General features: G+C 40.4%; 1 protein-coding gene and 1 long non-coding RNA gene across 6 annotated transcripts in view; both read left to right on the top strand.

The window, feature by feature from the left end:
* Fgf14 (fibroblast growth factor 14) overlaps positions 1-24,929 on the top strand; it is a 530,980-nt gene that overhangs the window by 85,062 nt on the left and 420,989 nt on the right. The window lies entirely within an intron of this gene.
* Positions 1,746-24,834, top strand: LOC138813992 (uncharacterized). Its single transcript, XR_011367884.1, has 3 exons — positions 1,746-2,027; positions 16,871-17,093; positions 24,395-24,834. It is a non-coding gene; the product is annotated as an uncharacterized lncRNA (long non-coding RNA).

The raw sequence follows: 24,929 nt of genomic DNA on the forward strand, positions 1-24,929 counted from the left end.
ACTGAAAGTTTGTCCACAGTTGGGGTTATTCCTTTCAGTGTTTTGGAGCCTTGAAGCCTCAAATAGTGCCTGAAAGATGACAAAAATTCCACGAGTATTGTGATATTTTAGTGTGCTGATTAGTAAATGAGTATTTGTCTAATCTGTCACTCACCAGTAATCTAGTGGCCAAATACAGGATGCAAAAAATACTTGTAGCTGGAGGCAGAGCCATAAATAGACACAGTTCTGGGCCCCTGGGGCTTTACAATCTAATTTCTGGGGAAGCATTAAAGGATGCATCTCTGACAAAATGAATTGTACATTCCTCAGGAGGAGATGCATGCTAAAAGCTTTATTTTGGAGCAGGGCAGGCCACTGAAATTATTTAACTTTTATTTCTTAAATACTTCCCCAGAGCTACTACAGAGAAGCCAAATGCTATTTCAGGTCTTCTCTCCAGTTTTAGATTTATAACCCTATTGATAATGTAAGATATATCAAGACCACAGTAAATATTGACAAGAATAGGGGCCTCTCTAAGTCAGCATACAACATGTCAGTCACCTCTTTAACTTGAACATCTGAACTGCCATTCCCAGATTGGATTCACTTGGTTCAGATGGATTTCTTTACCAATGCTTCAGAGGAGAAAGGACAGAAAGCAAAGACAGAAAAAGATGAACAGAATGACAAATTCCTATGTAGAATGGCTGTATTCAGATTTCAAATTGGCTTTTTTTAAGGTAAGCAGAGTAAATTTATTTGAAAGAGAAAGAAATGCTGTGAAAGAATAGGGAGACTATTTGGAGAGGAGCCTTAAGGAGGAGTCTGCTCTAATTGACTTAAGGCAAACATATAGACATAAGAAAATGCAATATATAGAGCTAATTACAATACCATTCTGAAACACCACACTGTCTTGGTTTGATAGTGGGAGTTTCTTTCATAATCATGGCCTGACCATTAATTATCTTTCAGTTTCTGTACTGTGTATTTTCTTTCCTCCTAGATAACCCACGTGATTGGTAATTATTATATTTTAAATTACAGCTATTGCCTTAGCAGCAGAAAATTACATTTCTTAATGTATTTTTTTTTGTTTAGAGTTCAGAGTTCAAAATCTGTGAAGCTGTGTTCCTATAGTTCAGGCTCTTTATGCCATTACACAAATTTACTGAAATGCTGATGGTTAGGGATCTGATGAAGGTAAAAAACAACAACAAAAAACCAGGCAATTGTCTTTGAAAAAAGACAAGTCTTTGAAAAGAGGCTAGTTTTGTATAAAGACAAATTTTTACTATCTTAAATCCCAAATATATATTCAATGCTAGGGTGAATTTTTACATAATTCTTATTTTAGGGCTCATGATATTTCTAAGTTTGCTTCCTTTACAATGGAGTTAGTTGTTTCTCTCTCTCTCTCTCTCTCTCTCTCTCTCTCTCTCTCTCTCTCTCTCTCTCTCTCTCTCTCTCTGTCTGTCTCACTCCCTTGGCAGATTGTCCCTACATAGCCTAGGCTGGTCATAAGTTTGAGATTTCCCTGCTTTAGGCTCATGAATGTATTGCTGGGTTGATAGGTGTGTGCTTCCAGGCCTGGCCTGACATGGATTTTGTATGTAACTCTTTTGTTTATCTTTTGGTGTTTAATAAATTATCTTAAAACAGTGAACTGAAACAAAAAAAAAAAAACCTCTTAGCCCATCACAGATTTTCTGTGGTTTAGAAATTCTAGAGTGTCATAGCTGGGCAGTTCTAGCTCAAGATCTTTCCTCTAGGTGTAGATGGAGTGCAGACTAAAGAATCTGACAATGGCAGGTTGCCTGGAGATGGGTGGATCACTGAGGGGTGCTGGCAGGATGCCTCAGGGCTAAGTAGACTTCTCCATAGGGTAGATTTGGGTTCTTTGGATCACTTGATTCCTCCAGAGAAAATAATTGAAGAGGGAAAGACAGGACCACATAGCCTATGAATGATCACCTCAACTACAAGAGCCATCCTACTTGACAGAGGAGGAGTGGACTATTAAAGACCATGAGCGCTTGGAGGTATGAAGTCTGGCTCTCATCATTTAGTCCTCATTACATTTCTCAATTCTGTCTGTCTCCATAATGCTGCTTTGCATACTTAGAAAAGATGATTTAGATACCAGAGGCTGGAGGTGACAACCACATGAAGGAAGCATGAGGGGCCGTACACTGAGGGTTAACAATGCTGGAAATAGTAGGGCTGGATTCAGAATCAGAGCAGCAGCAAGAATCTGGGTCAGGAAGACATGTGCAGAAAAGAGCAGGTATTGAACCAATCTGCATGGCAGGCAATTCCTCCTTTGAGCAAGAGTTCATTGTGTTTCTTAGGAAGAGCAACTTCTAGGGAATTGACTCCAGAGAAGAGAGAAAGATACATTCACAGTGGGTTCATGTGGTACCCAGAAATCTCTCACTCCATTTGAATCTAAGTTACCATTCAGTGTTTTACCTGCTGCATAGTGTTTGAGGTTTTTAATGATGCCCATTGGATATGTTTAGTCAATTTAGACAAACGAAAGGTTATTGGAGAAAATAGAGCTTGAGTGCGTGACTCAGGTCCACTTCATACATCCTGTGGATGTGAGGCTTTTTACAAGTTATTCCATCTCTGTTAGCCTTCATTTCCTCTCCTGTAAATGTGAGAATCATGAGGAGGATTTAGGAAGACCATTTAAAACTCTCAATGTGCCTCATAGAAAATGAATAGTCAGTACATGTTAACTCTTCAACTCATATATATGTATAGTCTCCTTTTTCAAACATTTTAATTCATTACTTGATCATTACTTATTGATTTGCTTTTATGTACCAAGTGTATTTTCAGGATCTGGGGAGTAAAAGTGAAAAAAAAAGTAGTCAAGGGGGCTGGGAAGGTGGCTCAGTGGTAGAGCACTTGCCTTGCATGCATGAGGCCCTGGGTTTAGTTCCTCAGCACCACATAAGCAAAAAGAAAAAAGCCGGAAGTGGCACTGTGGCTCAAGTGGTAGAGTGCTAGCCTTGAGCTGAAGAACTGAGGGACAGAGCCAGGCCCAGAGTTCAGGCCCCATGACCAGACCCCCCCCCCCCAAAAAAAAAAAGATTAGTCAAAATCTCTATCCTCATGGTATGAGAGAAAGAAATATGAAGTGTGTACTGATGGTGATGACTGAACTCTAAAGATGGAGCCAGAGCTGTTGTCATAGAATGATCACTATTTTATAGGCTGATTAAAGGAGCCCTCACTGACAGCTTCCCAGAGGACTAGGAGGAGGAATGCATGTATCTGGGCAAGACCTCTTAGGTAAAGTGAGAGCTGGTGCAAAGGTACTGAGAAGGGAGCCTTACTGGCTCAATTGGTAAGCATTCTGGAGTCCACTGAGGCTGGAAGTGGACCTGTCCCGAGAGCAGAGTTGACAGAAGTCAGAGAGAACTCCGATGTTTCTTTCTTTCTGGCCTGAGAGTTCAGAATGGTGGAGTTATGGTTTACTAGGATGACCTAGTGGGACCTCAAGGTCTTGGGATGACAAGTCTAGTTTCAGGCTAGCATGCTTGGGGAACCTTTTAGAGATAGCCAGGTGGAGGTGGTGGTAAGTAGAGAGCTAGATTTCTGAATCTGAATTCAGAGGAGAGGATAAGGCCTGGAGACTTAAATTGGGGAGCTGCCATAATTTTTTGATGTCACTGTGACAAAATATTTCAGTGAAATAACTAGGAATGATTCATATTTACTCATAGTTCTGGAGATTTTTGTCAATAATTGGTTGGCTCCATTGTTTCTGGGCTGTGTTGAGACAGAATAACATAATAAAGACTGTGTGAGCAGACCAGAGATAATCCTCTTATGATGGCTGGAAAGAAGAAAGAGACAGAGGGAGGGGCTGGAGACAAGATAGACCCTCTTGAGACATGCCCACAATAACCTATTTCCTTCAACTAGGCCCTGACTTCTATAGTTGCTACCATCTTCCTCCCAATAGTCTATTCCATTATGAACTCATCAAGTGATTAATTCATGGAGGAGGTTAATGATGTCATGAGCCAATCACCTGTCAACAATGCCACCAAGTGGGAACCCATCCTTCAACACATGAACTTTTCAGAGTCACTTCCTATATAAACTGTAGCCTGCTTGAATTCACAGCTCCATCTGGGGAATCAGGGTGGCTAGGGAAGAGGAGCCATTAGCCTGCAAGTGTTTGCCACACAGGGGTTTAAAGGGGACCTGGATAGACCTGGGATGGAAGGACAAAGAAAGCATGATTCCAGAAGAGACATAACAGAAGCAATTGAGAGAGAGAGAGAGAGAGAGAGAGAGAGAGAGAGAGAGAGAGAGAGAGAGAGAGAGAGAGAGAGAGAGAGAGAGAGAGAGGAGAAAGAGAGGGAGAGAAGCACTTGAGAGAGAAAGAGTAATTATACTAATAATTATACTGCTGACATGTTAAGTGGGATAATGACTGAGATCAGCCACGGAAACATCTCCACCTTGGTGACTGAGGAGTTCCAATCTGCAGAAGACAACAAGAAAAGGCTGATAGGATATTTCAGATTTAGAATTTCCCTTGAGGTAGCAAGAAAGCACAGGAGTCAAGCTGCTATGGTGATCCTCCTGCAGTGTCAACAGGAGGAAGGCTGGAGGAAGGTGCCCAAGAGGCTCTAAACAATAGTGTGGACATTTCAGTCAAAGAAACAGGAAGGGAAAGGATGCAGATGCAGTGCTGGAAAGAAGATCTGGTGGTGGGAATATGTCATGATCAGCTGATAGTTTTCTTATCTTTTTCTTCAGTGAAATCATAAGTAAAGCAGATGTTTGGTGACTAAGAACTGGAGTTTTGAGAAGAAAGGAGGTGTCTTCCTGTCCCAAAGGCCCATTTGATGCCAATAGTCATGGTGCTGCAGTAGACTCTTTCTCACTCTATTTACCTGTGTGCAGGCAGGTGTGGGGTGGGTTTTGACTGGTAAGGGTGTGAGTAGGTGAGATAAAAGGGAGGCCAGAGGGAGATGAGGAGCTCAGAAACCAAAGCTTTCTGCTCTTCCATTCTGGCATTGATTATAATCTACCACCTCTATTAATTTATACTTATTCTTTGATGTTTCCCACATAATCATAGCAGGTTTTTTTCTCCCCTCTAAAGTAGGACACCAATAACTGCCAATTGAATTGTGTGTTTGTATTTTTCTTAGTCATTTTACATCAGTTACGTATGCGGAATTTTATTGAAAACTCTTATTAAAAAATCAAGATTCCCTATAAATATGTATAAGGAATTCTGTTCCAAAATGCCACTTTTGATTATAGATACAACTGCAAAGCTGAGGTAAATTAAAAAATTTTAACAATTTGGTCAGTTTTGTCAATTAAGTAGATGGACACAATATTTCAATAGGAGATTTGGCTAAAACTATTTGATTTGTTTGCATTTTTGTCAAATTGACCTCCTGCTTGCCAATTCCAATTTTATTTTCAGGGAAGTCTAAGTTAAAAATTGCAATGACTTTAATTTTGTGAAATAGTATCTTTACAATGAATAACAATTTGAAATGTGGCTCAGCTTAGGTGTGTAAGGTATGGGAAGGAGTTGGTAGGGTCAGGAAGGGAACATCAAATATAAAAAAATGAGGTCCAGGATAAGCGAAAGCTAGACAATCTCTAAAAATACCTTCTCATGTGTGATTAGGTCTCCCATAAAAAGTGTGTTTAGGAGGAAGGAAGTAAGATGGGCGCCAAACAATAGGGAATCACTCTAGCCCTCTCTAACCAAACAGAGATTTGGGTTCCCAACACACACTTCTCCCCAAAAGATCGATAATATATAAACAAGCAGAGAGTCACGGGGACTTAAAAAAACTCATAACTTCCACACATGAGGGACCAACCCCACGGTAGGAGTGGCCAAGCAGCTGGGCAGGTTGCAGGAGCAACCCAGTGCAGGTCCATCTCAGAGACTGGAATCTCACCTTTCCAGTCCCCACTGTAGACCTGACTGAGCTCCCTTCAACTAGCTTGGAGTTGAGCATGCACACAGGCATTTGTTGGGCCAGGGGCCCAGTGTGGGCTAGCCCACCCAGTGTGAACTAGTCCAAGCCAAGCGAGGGCTGCCACTAGTCAGGTACAAACAGGCAAAGCTGGGGCCACGGCCCTGACAATCTCTTACCCCAAATGCCTAACTCACAATGAAAGATTTACAAGATTCATGAGCAATCAAGACAATACACCAAATCGAATAGCCAACAACAATCCAGGGAAGGATTCCAGTGAGAACAAAGAAGAGAAGGATGACAAAAATCCATTAAAGAAATGATGAGAGAATCGGTCAATAAGATAAAGGGGGAGATGCAAAAACAACTTCAAGAGTTCAAAGCAGAAGTGACAAAGAAAATCCAAGACTCCCAGAAAGATATGAAGAGAAAAATAGACATGCTGTACACTGCATTAAAAGATAAAAAATGGACACTATGAGAACTGATCTCTGAACCATAAAAGGTTCAATTTCTACAATGCAAACCACAGTGGAATCCATAGGTAACTGAATAAGTGAAATGGAAAATAGAACTTCACAAGTCGGGGATAAAACAGAGGAGCTAGAACAAAAAGTCAAAAGCATGGAAAAAACACTCGGAACCTACCATAGAGAAATCCAGAAACTGGCAGAGTCAGCTAAGAAATCAAATCTACGCATAATTGGGATCGATGAGGGGGAAGAATTCAATAGTAAAGGCATAAAAATCTATTCAGTAAAATAGTAGCTGAGAACTTCCTGACTTTTAAGAGAGAAAAATCTTACCTACTTAACAGAAGCATATAGAACCCCCAGTAAACTGGATCCAAGAAGAAACCTTCTAGACACATCATAGTAAAAACATTAGAGGTGAGTAACAAGGAACTGATTTTTTAAAAAGTACTGGGTACCTAAGCTAGAATTCTTGCAGACATAGAATGGGTACACTTTGGGAACTGGCTAGTCATGCATGGTCTGGGAGAGAAAATGATAAAGATCACTCAGCAGTTTTAGCCTTGAGTGACTGAGAAAAGTTGCATAGACTTATGTAGGGCATATAAGAGAATGGAGTCTGCAGAGGAGTCACAGAGGGTGTATATGTACAGAGGACATTCAGGCATATACATCACAATGCTACAGGTTTTAGGAAGTGGAGAGGGAAGATTTGTAGAAGTGACAAGAAAGTTGGTGGGAGAAAGGAGCTTTGAGCTAGGTGCTGAAAGAATGTTGATTGTTGCTCACTTAGAAGATAATCCTACTTTATATTTATGTATGTAGTTGATTCTAATTTTTGAGTATGAGGTTTGCATTTTCTTCACACAGCAGATTTGAAATTATACGAGCTGGTGGCAGGAAATAGAAGTGTATTCTGAAACTGAAGTTTCAGTGATAGAACGTGTAGCTTTAAAATATCAATTAAGTACATTTGAATTTCAAAGATGAAAGATGTCATATGTATATAAATAGAAGTTTGTTTGAGGGTAAGATCAGTGAACTGTTAAAGGTTCTATTTGTTGTGTGTGTGTGTGCACGCATGCGTGCTTTCTCTCCCTTGTGTTGCTAAAATAGGAGCTGGAGTGACTTTTTATGTTGCCTTATTGCTGTAGTTTCAGGATCTCTCCTTCCTCTGGCCTTAGGAAATATCTCCTGTGCTGCCCATCCCATTGCCTTTCTTTGGGCTGTGCTTTCAGTCTCAAGGATAATGCTTGTAGGAAGTACAGAGGGGACATAAAGAAGGGCCTTCATCAGCCTGGAGTTTGCTTCCTCCCCTTCACCCACCTGCCACCTCTCTGTCTCCCATCCCCCACTCAGTGCAGCCACCTGCCCTGGGAGAGATGGGTGGTGCAGGTCAGTAGTATACAGCCCAGCCCCAGTGTTTGATATGCCTCATTTGATGTTCCTCGTGATTCCTTGCCTATTTACCAAGCCAAACTCCTGGCAAGGGGATGCTCCTAATGGAAATACGAACAGTGCAGCCAAGGCTGTGCACACACCCGAGGCTCTTCTGACCCTTCCATGCACCCATTGCTTAATCCTGACACACGCGGCTTTTAGATTCTCTGCACTGTTCTGTATTCCTGAGGGATTACCTAGCATCCTTTTTCTGCTCCTCTGATTTAGTTTCTCAGTATATTTTTTATAACTGTCCTATTAAAAATTATTCCCCCAAAGCAGATTCTAGACTGGAGGGTGTTAATTCTTATAGGGACTGTTTTTTCTATCCTTGGTGGTAATGTTGGGGAGGGGCACAGCTGAATTTGTAACTCACCATCAAATCCCATTCGTTGTGTACTTAGAACATCTGTTGTCCTTTTGCTTAGAAAACTCTAACAGCTAGGTTCAATTCAACTTAGATGAGAATGAGTTTTCTACTCAGATTGACAGCGATAGGTTTGTCACCATCATTGAGAAAGATTCTGTTGGGGAAGGCAAAGTTTGTCTTAGAGGTCTTTCTTTCAACATGAAGTAAGAAACATTCATATCTAAGATAATCTTTCTGCTGTAGAATTGATTACCTAGAAGCCAGGAGAGAGGAACATTGCATGAATTCAGCTCTACTCTTGCTAAATGTACTTTGAAAACTTCCATTTTAAATGATGCTGTTTTCTTAGACATTGGATATAGAAGAAATAGTTTTCAGCTCTTTTATTCTTGAGGATTTGTTTTTTTTCAACTTCTACCTAGCACACTGCCCTGTTCATCTAAAAAGCTACTTTAACGAATTTGCTTCTCAGAAGTGGCACAGTATAATTAGGCAATTTCCCTCGTGTCTAGAGTGCACCAGGGGGAAAAAGGTGACAGAATTGCACAATGGCTTCATTATGAAACAGTGCAAAATAAAAACCTGAGCTTCCTAAATGAAGTAATGTTAGAAAAAACACACTATAAAATATTAATGCATGGGAGACAAAATTAAAAGTCACCTTCCACCCCATGTCTTAGTCAGCTGGGATCAGTAGTAATTTAGTCAACTGAAAAGATAAGATAGCAAAAAAGAAAGAGGAATAAGGAAATTATTAAAAAGGATACACGTGTGCATTATACATCCTATTTCATATCAATATGTCAGAGCAACAGTGTTGTCTTCTTCGATGATGGTGGACCTGATTTGGAATTCTTACAGAAATCACACCTGTGGTCTATTATTTCTAATTTTCTTGTGATTAGCTAGAGCAGAACATGAAGGATATAAGCAAGCCCAGTGCAAATACTAACTTTATTGATGGTGCTGGCGATTGAATTCCAGGCCTCATGTTTGCTAGGCTTGCTAGGCAGGTGATTCACCATTTGAACCACTCCTCTAGCCCTACATCTTCTTAATTTAAAGATATTTCTCTTTTTTTTTGTACTGGGATTTGAACTCAGTGCCTCCAGCACTTTTTGCATTCTCACTTGGCTGGAGCTCTACTACCTGCCCTGGCCTCTAGTCCTGCTTTTTGCTGGAGATGGAGTCTCCCGAACTTTTCTGCATGAGTTGGCTTAGAACTGTGATGATCTGAATCTCAGCCTCCTGAGTAGCTAAGAGTATAGGTATGTACCACCAGTACACAGCTTCTTAAGGTACAAGAACCTTCATATTCAAATACATACTTTTAGCCATTTGCTGTTACTGAGTTGTTCTCAAATTGTCGAGTCTGTTTTCCGTAGACACCACAACTCTCCCTTGCAATTACATGTGTTATTTCAAAAATAATTAAGTGACATAATTACAGTAACAAGTACAGCGTGTATATACAAGATGGAGACTGTTTGTTTGTTTTTTTAAAAATAAGAGTAGCACTTCATTGAAAGGAATCACCACAAGGTCAGCTTTCTCTAGGCACTGCCTTGTTGCTGGATAGAACACAGCTAGAGAAAAAAAATTTGGTTGATTAAATTGTGGTGGCCCATAGAAGTCATGAAAAGAGAAGGGATGGCTTTTTACTTTTTTTTTTTTTCTGGGTCCGGTCGTGGGGCCTGAACTCTGGGCCTGGGCACTGTCCCTCAGCTCTTCAGCTCAAGGCTAGCACTCTACCACTTGAGCCACAGCACCACTTCCAGCTTTTTTTCTTGTTGCTTATGTGGTGCTAAGGAATCGAACCCAGGGCCTCATGCATGCAAGGCAAGCACTCTACCACTGAGCCACCTTCCCAGCCCCGGCTTTTTACTTTTAAGCAACAACTTATTTCAGAATATTTTCATAACGGGAACAACGTGAAGACAGGGTAGAGAGCTCCACTTACAACCCAACCCACACAGGGAATCCTCCCTTATCTGGAGTAAGAATGCTGCATTTGTCTTCACAAACCAGCATCGACTCTATCCCATACCCAGTCTTCACTCAGCTTATGTAAGGCTGGTGCGGTTGTTCTGATGAACCAGTACCAAAGCACCAGTACTCACCTACGTCTGAACTTGAACATCTCGCTAATTCTTTTACCAACTGCTCCTTTGCCATTCCAGGACAGCTTGTCACATGGAGTTGTTTGTCATGATTGACAGTTTTACAAACTTACCTTATTTTTGATGGGCCTTACAGCCTTCTAGAGCCTAGGCTAAGTGTTGTAGTTTTGGTGTTCTTGGTTTTTTCCTCACAGTTAGACTATGATGTTAAGTTCCTGGAGAGGAAGTGATATTCTCCATAGTATGTCAAAGATGCCTCTCAATGCCACCACCAACATGAGTCTTGCCAATATTGGCTTTGATCTGCTGGGGCAGGGCAATCCTTTCTCCAGTGCAAGCTGACTCGAATGTTCCATCATTTTTGAACAAATGCTTCTACTTGGCAGATCATGTTCACATGCTTTTTATAAGGTGAGAGTTTGTGACACTGAAGTGGAAACCAGTACTTTTTTTAAACCATGCTCTCTCCATAATGGGCTCCAACTATTTGGCTGTAAATATCTTGTGAATAGCTGAGGGGCGGGGGGGGGAGCTGGGAGGGGAAAGAAACTATACATCTTGATCTTGTCTTCTTAACATTGCTACTGAATTCTACTTTCCTGTGTTGTTTGTATTTCTTGGACTTTAGTATCTAAACTGAAGAAAAGACAGGCTCCAAAATTTACATTTGTTGGGAAAATACAGCAATATGATAGTAGAGTAAGGCTTTCGCTATTGTGTGTTCTGGGTTTTTACTTCAAGGCTATATATGCCTTAGTATTTTGATGGCAATGTCTACTTTTCTCACTCGCTTTATGGGCAGCTAATAAAACCTTACTCAATCATCATATTGAAAAATAACAGCAGATGACCAAGGCCAAACCTATGTCTATAAGTAAATTGCCTATTCTGTAGTCCGGTTCTCAGGGGAAAAAGAGATTCGAATATGCTCCACACATGAGTTCTGTGCACCAAGCTGAAAACCCTCCATAGCGCATCACCTTATACTTTACAGAAGAAGTACATGCACCAAAGCTAAGAAACAGTTTTAATAGAGAATCAGCCTCCTACACAATGTCAATCTTTTGGAAGATGTTTTAATATAAAACACAAAGAGATCTCTAAAATTTGGAGACCATCTGTTGTCTTTGTGGGCCTGGGAAGCATGCATGACAAGGATATCACACAAGTTTCTTCTTCTTCTTCTTCTTCTTCTTCTTCTTCTTCTTCTTCTTCTTCTTCTTCTTCTTCTTCTTCTTCTTCTTCTTCTTCTTCTTCTTCTTCTTCTTCTTCTTCTTCTTCTTCTTCTTCTCCTTCTCCTTCTTCTTCTTCTCCTTCTTCTCCTTCTTCTCCTCCTTCTCCTCCTCCTCCTCCTCCTCCTCCTCCTCCTCCTCCTCCTCCTCCTCCTCCTCCTCCTTCGTGCTTTTTTCTCCCCCTTAAGTTTCTGTGAAGGAGATATGAAAAGAAAAAAAGAGCTGATTTGTTTGCTGTTTTTCCTTCTGTGGCCCAAAGGGATTTAATTTTTCAGGTTCTTGGATGAATATGGCACTCCCACATCTATTTTCCCAGTGTGTAGGTTGCAGAGTGAATTTAACCCAGAGCTAGTGAATGGGGCAAATATATTGCTTCTTATTCAGACATTTCCCCCCATTGTTTCTATGCTGCTTTCTTAATTCTCTACCCATTGCCAAGTTACTTGCTTCCACTAAAACAGTTGTGTGAAGCAACATGCTTTAAGGCAAAGTATATAGCACTGTAGAGAACTCTGGAGAAGAAATCCTAAGCCAATGACTTAATTTCTCTCCCACACTTCTAATTCTGCCATGCCAGGAAATCTCCTCACCTTTAATTAAATTCTCAGTATCCCAGGGGAGAGTGTAGGGGCAGTCTGACCACCTTTTAGAAAGGTAGCTTTAGGATCTGATTTGTAATGATCATGGAGTTCTGATATGAATCATATAGTACCATACAAGTCAAAGGGAAAGACATAATTTAAAGCCACTAAAGGTGGAGAGAATCTATAGCAGTTCCTTTTGCCCCCTTCTCTCCCATTTCTTCCTTTTTCCATGCTCTGAAAACTATTGGTACAAGCAAGTGGTAGGAAAAGCACTGAGAAGGATAGAGAAGAATGTGAATTTGTAGCTACTGATCACATTTTCAAGCCCCACGCTTAGATTACAAGTGTACTTTAGCATTATCAGGCACTGAGAGGAGTACAATTAACTTAAATGCCTGATGACCATAATTACAATGATTAAGAACTTAATGCAGAAAAGTAGAAGTTGATAACAAGATTTTTAGGTTTCTTTCTATTTTAAAATCGTAAAGATGACCAATTTAAAATTAACCAATTAGTTGGGTATAGTGGCACAGGCCTACAATCCCAGCTAATTAGGCTATGGAGGAAGGAGGATTATGGTTCCAGGCAGCCTGGGAAGAAACACAACATTCCATCTGCAAAGCCAATTAAAGCATACAAGATAGAGCTGTTGTTCACTTGCCTCAGTGAAGGACCTTAATTCAGTCTTGTGTTTCTAAGTAGAATGACAAAACCAATTACATAAACCAAAACACTCCACAGATGAATGAGAATGGAAGACATACAAATAGGGATCTTTCAATATTTTGAATGATGTTATGTTTACATTTAAATCACTTAGCTTTCAGGATGAGAAGCTGAACACAGATCTTACTTTGGGCCTGTCACTGCACTGTTCTGACTCATTCAGACAGCACAGGATCCTTAGGAACTGCGTAAGGAAACTGAGGTACAGAAAGAAGTTAACATTCAATAGAGTTCAGATCGATGGTCTCCAGAGGCTCAGGACATAGATAAAGGCAGTGACTGTCAAAGGGAAATTAAATTTGGAAGATGTCACCAGTGGAGTTAGGATGAACTGGAAACCTAGGGACAGTCAACTTGATGAAGAATGAGGAAGTTCAAGATGAGGTAAAGACACAGAATTAAAGTCATGTTCTTGGAATTTTTATTTCCAATGTGCTTATTTTAAAAAAGTATTAGATAGCTCATTACTAATATAGAGAAAAAATGTTAAAATAAGACAGTTCTAATAGTTCCAATTATCTGGTATGTATAGCTATAAGACAATATTCTCTTGAAAGACAAAGAGTAAACAGTGGCGAACAGGTCTATCACCTTAAGAAAAATAACAGGAAAGAGTCGATGGTATTTGAGTGACCATGATTCCTTATTGAGCTGAGTATGTTACTTGTACTACATCATTCACAAATTTATGCTGTTGAGATTCTAGACTAAAGAAGCCACTTAGGTTATGATTACATTAAAAATTGCTGAGTTCCAGTTGTTAATGATTTTTGCCTGGCATTTATGGATGTTATATATTTATTTCTGTCTGCCTTTCAACCCTTTAATACTTATGAACAATTGCAGTACCTAAGACAGGTTGCACAATTTTCCTCCTCTGCACACTCAATTTGTGTACTATTGTATCATATGACATTTTGAATCAAGGGCTGCTAGTGCCTAGCTGCTATCAGCAATGGATGCCAAAAAAATCTTCATTGTAACACTTCTCAGCATGCAAGTAAGGGCTTAGCACGTCACAGAGGCAGAATTTACAGCTCTTGTCCTTTTCTTTTTTGCATATTATGCAGCCAAAAGAATGCAAAACAGAGGCAGATTTATTAGAAAATAACACCAGGGTAAAATGTGCTAAATCATCTATCATTTGCACAAGTCAGTACTGCACGAGAAATACCTACTCAGAGGCCCTCTTCCCTGGAATGGTTTTTAAGTGGTATTTTTCTGACCAATCTTTGATTACACAAGGTACAAACTACTTACACAGCTGCAAGAAAGCAACGACTTGAGAAAGTGGAAGGTACATCCTGCCAAATTCCTGTATGTGAACTCATTGATCAGGGAAAAAGTAGCAGTCAGGTTAGCGGGAAGAACACAGAGGGGACACACAACAAATGAACAATTACAGTTTGCCATCCCTTAACATGGACAAGTGCTGAGCCAGAGAGATTGGCCATTTTTTAATATAAATTAATTCATAAAGTGTGCCGAGATTTGGAAGCTAGCTGACCAGATGCTGGGAGATCTCATGGGATAGAACAGAGAACCTTAGGAGGGCCAAGGGGGTAATTCTGGATGTGTGCAGTTCCTCTATCACCTGTCACTATCTTTTGGGGGTCAGAGTCAGCACCTATGGTTGGGCTTGGAGTAGATACCAAAGATGATGAAGTTGGGGTTGGAGAGAAGAAAGCTGGGATTTACTGATTTTTTCCCCCTCTCTCTGCTGCCTGAAAACCTGGAGGTTGGTGGCCTTCCTCCTCTACAATTCCTGGAGCCATTGGGAGCAAAGGTTGGAGTTGGGCAAAGGTCATCTTCATTCATGCTCAGTGTTCTAACAGCTGTAAGTTCTGGATACAGTGCATGTACTTCAGTTTATAGAATTGTCACTAACACCCGGCCAGTAGTGAAGAAGGTAGGGTGATTTTGCTTTGGTGGTGTTCAAAAAAGACACCTGCCCTACCACGGGCTCTTGTGTGTTTTTTCTCAGTTGTACGATGGTTTGCATTCTTTGCCTGAGAAATCACCAAAGCTTACCAAAACCTTAAAGGAAAAGCTAAGAATTCACATTGCTGAAGCATCTGGTAAGTGTCTGCGATCGTAGCAAATCTGATCGAAAGGGGAACCAGAACAACCGGAAATGCATGTGCATGTGTGAAAGAGAAGAATCTGGCTCTGACCTAGGAAACTTGATGACACAGACCTCACATCCTCCATTACATTTGTAATTCTGCAAAATGAGATATTCAGAACCATACCAGAAGAAATCTTCCATTTTGAAAACGTTTTGAAAATTTACCTATTTATTTTGTTCTAGAGTGTAAAGTTAGGAAATTTCCATTAGGTTAAGCAGGGACTTCTTTTAAAATCTGTGATTTTTGGCAGTTCACTGAAATTTATAATAAGCAGGCTTTTTACTCATGGCAACAATGAAGTCTCAAAAGAGTTTTTTTCTCCTAATATAATGTTATCCAGGTATTAAAAAACAAAGCAAAGCAAAACAGAGATTTTTCTGGAATGACAAAAGACAGAAGAGGGCTAAGATGGCTTTGCCTTGACCATAGATTCATGCAAAGTAATTAAGTACCAGCCAGAAGGACAAACCAGGGCCTCTCTGGTCAGCTGACCCTTCTGCAGACACTGGGGTAGGGCAGTGTGGTGGAAGTCCGGGTCGCAGACAAGGCTGTCTGCAAGGAGAAGAACTGTGGAGTCAGCAGTGACGTGCTGAATCATTGCAGCAACACTGAGCCAGTCCGTGGCTCTCCACACATCCGCGTTTCCTAGGTGGACATGGCTCAGTGAGCAACAACATGTGGGCAGGCAAATGGGGCAGCTCTGCCCACACCATCTCAGTCCAGGTGGTGGGAAACAGAGCAGCCTGCTTCCAGGGTTGTGTACTGTTATGTGCACTGGAACTATTGCTGTCTGAGATCTCTTTGTCTCTCTGTCTCTCTCTCTCCTGCTCTCTCTCTGTCTCTGTCTCTGTCTCTGTCTCTGTCTCTCTCTGCTAGCTTCATTCTTAGGACCACATTTTATTCCGTTTACCTCTCTGAAATTCTTCCCTTGGCTTCTTCAGGGCAGCTGGGGCCCATGTAGGATGTCTGAGCTGGATAGATGGGAGTTTTCTGCTTCTAAAACATTGTATTTATCAACCCATGTATTTGGCCTTATGCCTATGTATTTATTTACAGATGGTAAGTGCTTAGCACAGAAAAAAAGAGCCTCACTGGTCTTCTGATAGTAATATTGTGATGCTTTGTTTTCCCCTCCAAGCTTGTGAACATGCTAACAAGTTCATGTCTCTGCATTTTGCCACAAACTTGTCATGCAGTTTCCTTCCTCTGAAGGTCCTAATCAAGCTCCATAGGGAAAATGCCCAGAACAATATTTGTAAGGAAAATGTCAAAGCATAAAATACTTGATTTCCTTTGTAAACGGTACTTTGTGTAGAATTTAAGTGAATCTGTATAATTGTTTTGAGTTCAATCAAATTTTCAGTTTGTGGCTGAAAGGTTAGAACATTTATATCAAGGATGCTTCATAGTGCAACCTCGTTTTACTGCTCTTCAATCCAGGCATAGGAAAGCATGGGGCTTGCTGCTTATAAAATACTTTTTGCTCATTTTCAATGCTTTGTTTTCAGTGTGTGTGTGTGTGTGTGTGTGTGTGTGTGTGTGTGTGTGTGTTGTATGAAAGTGATATAAAGTAAAACCAAAAAATGTCATTTTCAAAGTGTTATGAGTTATATCATTTATGCTTAATTTCTGCAACTTTTCCCTATAGGAGAATTAGACAGTGTAGGTTTACATAGGTCTATAATGTCATTCTCACCAAGAGAATTACTTTTTAATTTTAAATATATATTTTTATTGTAAAGATGCTGGACAGCGTGGTTACATTTAGGTGAACACTGTAATGTGTCCATTTCCTATCCAGTATTGTTACCCTCTCCTTTGTTTTTCCAGTACCCAAGAGAATTACTTTTGCCGGACCAGGGTACACTGTTAGGAGAGCAAAGGCTGGTAAAATGCCATGGAACTAAGAAGTAAAACTGTCATGGAAAGGAGAGAATGGCTTGGAACATGCTCAGGGCTGTGTCCTGTCAGGCACTCTGGACTGAAGTTGAAGACTACAGCCGCGCCCCACAAATGCAGGGGTACACAAGGCCCCACCGAGGCCTAGGTTCAGGTACAGCATTAGAACTGAACATAGAGGTGGGAAGCAGGCAGGAGGATGAAGCAGGTCTGATGCGGACAGCCAACGTGATCTGTTCCCCTGCACCTTACCCGGTGGTGCTGACCATTGCATTCAGATAGGACACTGGGTGGGCAGGGAGCGGCCATGGTGAGTTTAATATGGCCAGTTCTCATTTGTCCTAGTCTGCTCAGAATGGCAGCAGTAATAATAATGATAATAATTAATAATAATGACACAATGGGTAGTTTATGTATAACAAAAAAGTGTTTCTCACCATTCTGCAGGCTCATAGGCCAGGACCCGGGGTGTGGTAAGGATCCCCAGGACTTGCCATGCGCTGCTTGTAGTTTAGGGGGGCTCATCCCATTTCTGAGGCCCAGCTGTGGGGGCCCAATCACCACCCCAGGCCCTGATTCCTGAAGGAAAGTCAGTTTCCCATCGCTCATCATTTAACTTATTTAACAACAGCAAGATCAGTTTCTGTATATTCGGAACTGTGTAGAAATAACAGAAAAGGGTGTGGGGGGGAGAGAGAGAGAGAGAAAGAGAGAGAGAGAGAGAGAGAGAGAGAGAGAGAGAGAGAGAGAGAGAGAGAGAGAGAGAGAGAGAGAAAATGAGCACACACACACACACACACACACACACACACACAAGCAAACTACGGTGTGAAGAGATCTACGGTTTGTGTGTCATACAGTAAGCCTGCTCTGAGCACTACAACCCACAGAGCACTCACAGTATAGAGCTCAAGTCTCTGTGGTAACTGAGATACCACAGATTTATCCCTACATGTCTAAAATGGGCCAATTCCACACTTGTTTTTGAGTACACCATAGATTAAGATTTAAAAAAAATTAAAAGAAGACTAATCCTTTGTGGTTCATGAACAATTATGAACTCAATTTCATAGATGTAATTTTAATTTAGGTATATGGGTTATGTCCATACACCTAAATAAAATGTTACTAGGGTGCACCATGCCCTGTTTTTCGTACATACATTTTGAACAGTCCTATCATGAAGCTGTTCGTCCACAAAGGCTAAAACAGTTTAATGGCAAACCCTTTGCCTAAAGTTTATCAACAGGCTTTTCACTGTTTTAGGATGTCAATAATAAGATCATCACACTACTAAAATTACACCAGTGGTAAGCTCTTCATAAGAATGTGTATACGTGGAAATGGCACTGTGGTTCAAGTGGTAGAGTGCTTGCCTTGAGCTCAAGAGTGCAGGTATAGCACCCAAGCCCAGAGTTCAAGACCCACAACTGACAAAAAACAAAAAACAGAAGAGGAGCTATGGCTCTGAGTGGTAGAGTGCCAACCTTGAGCAAGAGAGCTAAGGGATAGTGCCCAGGCCCTGAGTTCAAGCCCCATGACCAGCAAAAAAAAAAGAATGATATATACATATATAAAGTTGTACAATAATACATAGAAATGTAGTAAGATTAACCTTCCCTACTTATAAGCTATAAAATTTCCATCACTCTGGGTTCTCAAGAAACCCATACTCAAGGCATGGTAATTGAATTGTAGTTGGTGGTGTTATTAGGTAACACTAAGTGTTGAAGAGTTTCTGAATGAATGTGGCTGCTATCGATTTTATCACACACAGGAACAAGGAAAAAGCTTTGTTGCATCCACTGTCTTTGATTAAGTGTGACACTTGTACATATGGTAAATAAAGCCAAACCCCAAGCCAACCAAGCAAACAACCAAAGCCAGCCATTTTCTCAGAATAGGGAGAAAATATCAAAAGATCTAAATTTATAATGAGAAAAACACTACCTGCAAGAGTGTATGAAATTAGAGAAAAGAATTTTGCTCCATAAAGCAGTGGCAGAGCTTATTTTTGTGTCATTCAGGATGGCTTTAAGATTTATTACAGAAAATACTTTTTTTGAGAGATTCAAAATACTTGTATAAGTTTACTTAATATTATTAATTCGTATTGATGTTAATCTGTGTTAACAATATTGTTATTTCGCTTGAATTTAATAGTATTATGCAATGGTAAAGTAATGTAAGTCTCATTTTTGACCTTTAAAACTATACAAAGCTGAGCCTTTGAATTAGTCTTTCTAGAACTTATTAATAAAATAAGAGGATATGTAAAAGTAAGACTGGCCACTCAATCGTGGCAGATTGTTTTCATGAATTTGTAATAGGCTTTAGATTTCCATATTATATGGACACTATTACTTTCTAGATCTTTCCCAATTATGATGAGAGAAATAGAAAAAAAGCTAGAGAGATAAAATCATTGTTTCAAAGTGGCGTTGACATAAATAAAATGTCAGTGTAGTATAGAAGAGCCTTTGAATTTTTAAGTTCATAGATTCAACTTCAAAGACCACTTTATCCTTTGATGCAATTTTTTTTTATCATCCATCCTCAAAAGATTCTGGTTCATTTGTATAGCTTCAAAAGATTCTCATTTATCCACGGATCAGACAATTACTGAGTGCCCACCATGTGCCAAGTTTTGTGTAAGATGCCTGGAATCACAAGACAGAGGAGAGGTTACACAGTATGAGTGTATCCCCAATTGAGTCATAAACTAAGGTGGCTTTGGTATCTGACTGCAGTCATACTTACTTCCACACTCCTAATACCAGACATAGTATGAAAAATGTATTGTATGCACACAAGATTTATTGAAAGCTCAAAATAAATGTTTGTGTTAGCCAGGCGCTGGTGGCTCATGCCTATAATCCTAGCTACTCAGGAGGCTGAGATCTGAGGATAGAGGTTCAAAGCCAGCCAGGGCAAGGAAAGTCCATGAGACTCTTATTTCCAATGAAGTGCCAGAAAACCAGCAAGTGGCTCTGTGGCTTAAATGATAGAGTGCTTGCCTTGATCTGAAGTGCTCAGGGACAGCGCCCATGCCCAGAGTTCAAGCCTCGCGACCAACAAAAAAAGTGTATATACAAGTATATACATACACATATAAATAAATTTATATAAATACAGGCATATAAATATATGTGAGGGACTCTATACATTGAGTCTCTAGCCTTCTTACTCTTAATAAAAACTCAGATTTTACAACTACCATTAATAGGTGTCAAAGATAAGGAGGCTTGACCAGAGCCACGAAATGTTGTCAAAAGGCTCCACAAAAGGAACAAAACAAACCCCTGAGATTATATCACACTGTAACTTCTAATGGACTCCATAAGTTTCTTAGCCACATATTAGTATAATTAATTTTTAAATAATAGACACTAACTTATGGTCATGATCTTGTAACACTACAATTTCAGAACCGACAGTGAAGTCACTAAGATTTCCTGAGTACTTATTTTGTGTAAAAACCTTATGACACAAGCTGTGGCATTTCCTGGCATATTTCTTTAACAAATATCTGTTTGGCACCTTGTATGAGCAAGGCTCCGAGTGAAACCACCTGGTCAACAGCCTTTAGAGAGCCGTGCGAGAAGCAGATTCGCGAAACCAGAAAGGAAGTGGAGCTGAGTTCAGCAAACAAATAGAGGCTTATTCAGGCATCCAGGCAAGAAGATGACATGGAAGAGGGGAACTTCATTAGCTCCCATGGGACGGGTAAACTGAGGGGTAGGACGTCTTTTCCAAGGGAAGGCAAAAGTAAAGAAAATGCAGTGTAAGATCAAAGTCCTCATCCTGGGTGCTCAGGAGAGAGGCTGGGGAGACAGACGGTGAGAAATGGAGAGAATACACACGATTGCTTAGCAGCCCCTGGTGACTCATCTTCCCTTCCCATGCACAAGCTATGTAACATATAACGTTTGAACAAAGTGTGTGAGAGAGTTACAAAAAGCTACGCTCGCACACTGGAACAATGGCTACATTAGGGTTACATGTATTCATCAGTATAAAGTCTATTAACATTGGAAAAGTAGAATTGTTTGCCTCAAAACCATGAATAAGCATTTAAGTTTGATATCTCTGATGCCCTGATGAAACGCTTCCATTTTATGTTTCCATCATTTTCTGGCTGAGTCATGAACGCAAATATATTCCTGTACTTGTATTTAATCTAAAAACCTTTTGTGTTGAAATTAATACAGCAGAAAATACCTTGCAAAGCATCAAGTGTACACCCATCATTCTTTTCTTTTCTTTATTGGTATTCATCCTGGGGCTGCTTGAACTCGGCCTGGGCACTGTCTCTGAGCTTTTTTGCTCAAAGCTAGTGTTCTGTCACTTGAGCCACAGCTCCTCTAGCTTTTTAGTAGTTAATTGGAGATAAGATTCTCATGGATTTTTCTGCCTGGGCTGGCTTTGAATCATGGTCCTCAGATCTCAGCCTCCTGAGTAGTTAGGATGACAGGTGTGAGCCCATCATTCCCTTTAAGTGAGAAATCACTGCATTATCTATAATCCTATCATTCATTCTTAGAAAAAGGTTAAACTTAAACCAAGATATAGTTTGCTTATGCATTTTAAAAATTAGGTTTATTATCTTATAGTCTCATGGGTTTTAATTTGCCTAGCATCATTATTCCTTAAATCAAGCATCTTGAGGACTTGTTTCACAGAGTCCTTTAAAAGGAAAACAGAATAGATTAAGATTATTTTAGGAAGTTTGGTGATTGTTCTTGTTTTTTTTTTATTAAACAGTTGAAATTTATTCTCAAATGTGTGTGTGTGTGTGTGTGTGTGTGTGTGTGTGTGTGTGTGTGTGTGTGCGTGCGTGTGTGTGTGTGAGAATTTCTGGGTGCTGTCCCTTAGCTTTTTTCCCCCACGGCTGACACTCTACTACTTGAATCATCACTCCATTTCTGGCTTTTTGGTGGTTAAATGGAGGTAAGATTCTCATGGACTTTTTTTTTTTTTTTGCCTGGGCTGGCTTTGAACCATGATTCTCAGATTTCAGCCCCCTGAGTAGCTAGGATTATGGGTGTGAGCCACTGGTGCCTGTCTCAATATTCAAATTGGATATTGATATTGAGATGCCCTCATATTCCATCTGAGATAACCTTTGTGTAATTAAGACCTGCTTCCCAGGCTTTGAGATAATACCCAGGGTATCTGCTTACAACACGAAATGATTCTCTGGAGAGGAAGAAATAGTGATTCTGCAATTCCAGTGCCAGTCCTATATTTTTCAGTACCCACCCTTTTTCATTATCGAAAATAGAGAGTGTTAAAGATCCTCTAGTAAAAGTATCTACCTTTTCTGGTGAAAATACGACACGTCAGCAATGATTGAGCACCTCCTGCTTCCTGACACCTTCTATGAATTATTCCATTTAAACTGCACAACAGTGCCACAGGGTGCTCAGAGTATTTACATCTTGCTGAGAAAATGAGACTTGCACATTGAGAAGTGCAGAGATTAACTGAGCAGACCAAAATTACGCAGTAGTGAGCGGCAGACCTGGAATTAAGGATTAAGAAATGAAATAAATTGTTTGATGTTATTTAATCTCTCCCTTTTGGAGACCTATATTTAAGAGAAGTAATTCTGAGTTCCGTTTTTCCATGTATTAGTTGAAGTGGATAATGAGTTCATAGAAATAGTTCCCTGTGAATCTTTGAAAATCCCTGTCTTGAACTATTTTAATAAAGGAATTTTCTAAAATTGGTTGAAATCTATGCTAAAGTCCAGAAAAATATGGGAAGTAAAATTTGTGGCAAAGCCCTGTTTTTTCAGTGAGAACTTTTGGAGAGATTTAATATACTGGCAAAACACTCCCTGTTAGATCACTGTGTATACATATTCTGCCTGGGCTGGCTTCGAACCATGATCCTCAGGTCTCAGCCTCCTGCATGGCTAGGATTACAAGCGTGAGCCACCAGCTCTCAGGTCTTACCTCCTTCTTTTCTAGTAGTAGAGACTCAAGCTGTGTATGTGGCCATGAGTCTCACAGTTAGTGGTGGTTTTATAATAGAGCTGGGCCAATGGAACACATGTAAACATAGTATGAACAATTTTCAGTACATTTATTTAAAGCAGAAGGTGTAGAATTTCCACTTCTTCTCTTTTCTGTTAAGGAGAAAGTCACTGTGATGGCAGGAGCACAAGCCGTCATCTTAAGCTATGGAGTGAAAATTACCTATCAGAGCCCCCAAATGGAAGGGAGGCCTAACCTCCCAAGCCTGAAGCCATACTGCCTCAGTTCAACCCTGAGTACTTCAAAAAGAAAAAGAGAAAACTTTTATTTACAGTTGTGAAACTATTTCTCCTGAACCTCATGCTCTTGGGGGCTGAGGGAAAGAAGAAAAGCAAGCAGCAGCAGAAATAGATGAAAGCTCTTCGCCCAGGTCTCTGTGTTCCATCTAGAATTTTCTAGAACAGGGATTGCTGCCATTGACTCAGGGAGTCCTCTTGACGGTTCTTTTGAAAGTATTCAGAGTTCAAGGAAGCACTTCTCTCCACGTTCTGCAGGAAGTTGCCTTCCTTTCTCCATTCAGTCCTCTTGTTCTCTGTCTTCTGTTCCCCCTGAGTTCCAGGCCCCACTTTTACTTTGCTCCTGGGCTCTTCTGGCTTCATTATTCCATGTGTCCTCTAACAGGAGACAGAGAATGGCCTTTCCTACCAGGCCCTGAGCACAGCGTTCCTTGTGGGGTGCAGGGAAGACAGTTACTATGCTGTCATGCCAGCTGGAGGGTGATTGGGTTTTACAGTTCACACACACACACACACACACACACACACACACACACACACACACACACACACACACACACACACACACACACACACACACACACACACACACACACACACACTTTCCCTCCGGTGTCTCTCCTGTGTGTCAAACGGTCTATCCAGGTATTTTTACAAAACAGAGACAGCTCTTTCCTCGGGGTGACTCTGGTGTCAGCTGTTAAAAATGACATTTTTCTAACAAATTGAAACATAATTTTGAAAAGATAACTATGTTATTTATGCTTTGGTGATTGACAAGTCTGAATTACATGGAAATAACTGCCTGGTTTGTTTTTTTTTCTGAGGCCTGTGGCCCAAGGAGGGACTATTCTTTGAAGAGAACGAAGAAAAGAAATAATGATTATGTAATACATACAGGACTCCATCCATGACGGACTTAAAAGTGCTTGTAATGATTGTATAGCTCCCTGGTAGACCAGATCATGCATACAGCATAGTGTAAGGGCTGACTCCTGAGAAGCACACCCAAGCTAGCATCATGAATGGGAGAAGGCCCGGAAAGTATCTTGGGGCCTAGGCCCTAGATATGTGTCAGGACCTTATTCTGAAGAAGATGTTGATTGTTATAGTTGCTTAGAGTTTTTCAACTGTGCTGTAGAATTTTTCTGTTACTTATTTGCTTTTTTGTTTTGCAGTGAGAAAAGTACCATGTAGTAGCAATTAGGCACTGTGCTCATTGCTTTGTAAGTGATGTTGGATTTCATCCTCACCATAATGCTGAAGAGACAGGAGAAGGCTCCTATTTTCAGATTAGAAATGTGTCACTAAGAGAGCCAAGAGTCTATTGTCCTACATCACACAGAAGGGCAAAGCTAAAAATCAACTTCAGACCAATCATGCCACGATCGTTCAGAATTGGAAATCACAATTCTCCATTACTCACATCTTGAACTTAAGACTTGGTATTATAATCTTTCGTGAACAATAGGATCACAGTGCTTTGTAATTCGACAAGAAGAGGAGTGAGGCAAATGTCATTTGGAGGGAAGAAGAATAAAGTCTCCCCCCCCCCCGTTTTCCAACGACATTAATATTCTCATTTGTGCATGTTCTTTTTAAAAGGGGTTATATTAAAGGAGCATGGCTAATAAATGTGATCTTAATCTTTACAGAAATGACCCATTTTAGTTACTCAGAGGAGGACCTTGGACTCAAACGTGGTTGAGTTTG

Source organism: Dipodomys merriami, unplaced genomic scaffold (genome assembly GCF_024711535.1).
Source record: "Dipodomys merriami isolate MVZ:Mamm:240054 unplaced genomic scaffold, mDipMer1.0.p SCAF_6, whole genome shotgun sequence".
Lineage (NCBI taxonomy): Eukaryota > Metazoa > Chordata > Mammalia > Rodentia > Heteromyidae > Dipodomys > Dipodomys merriami.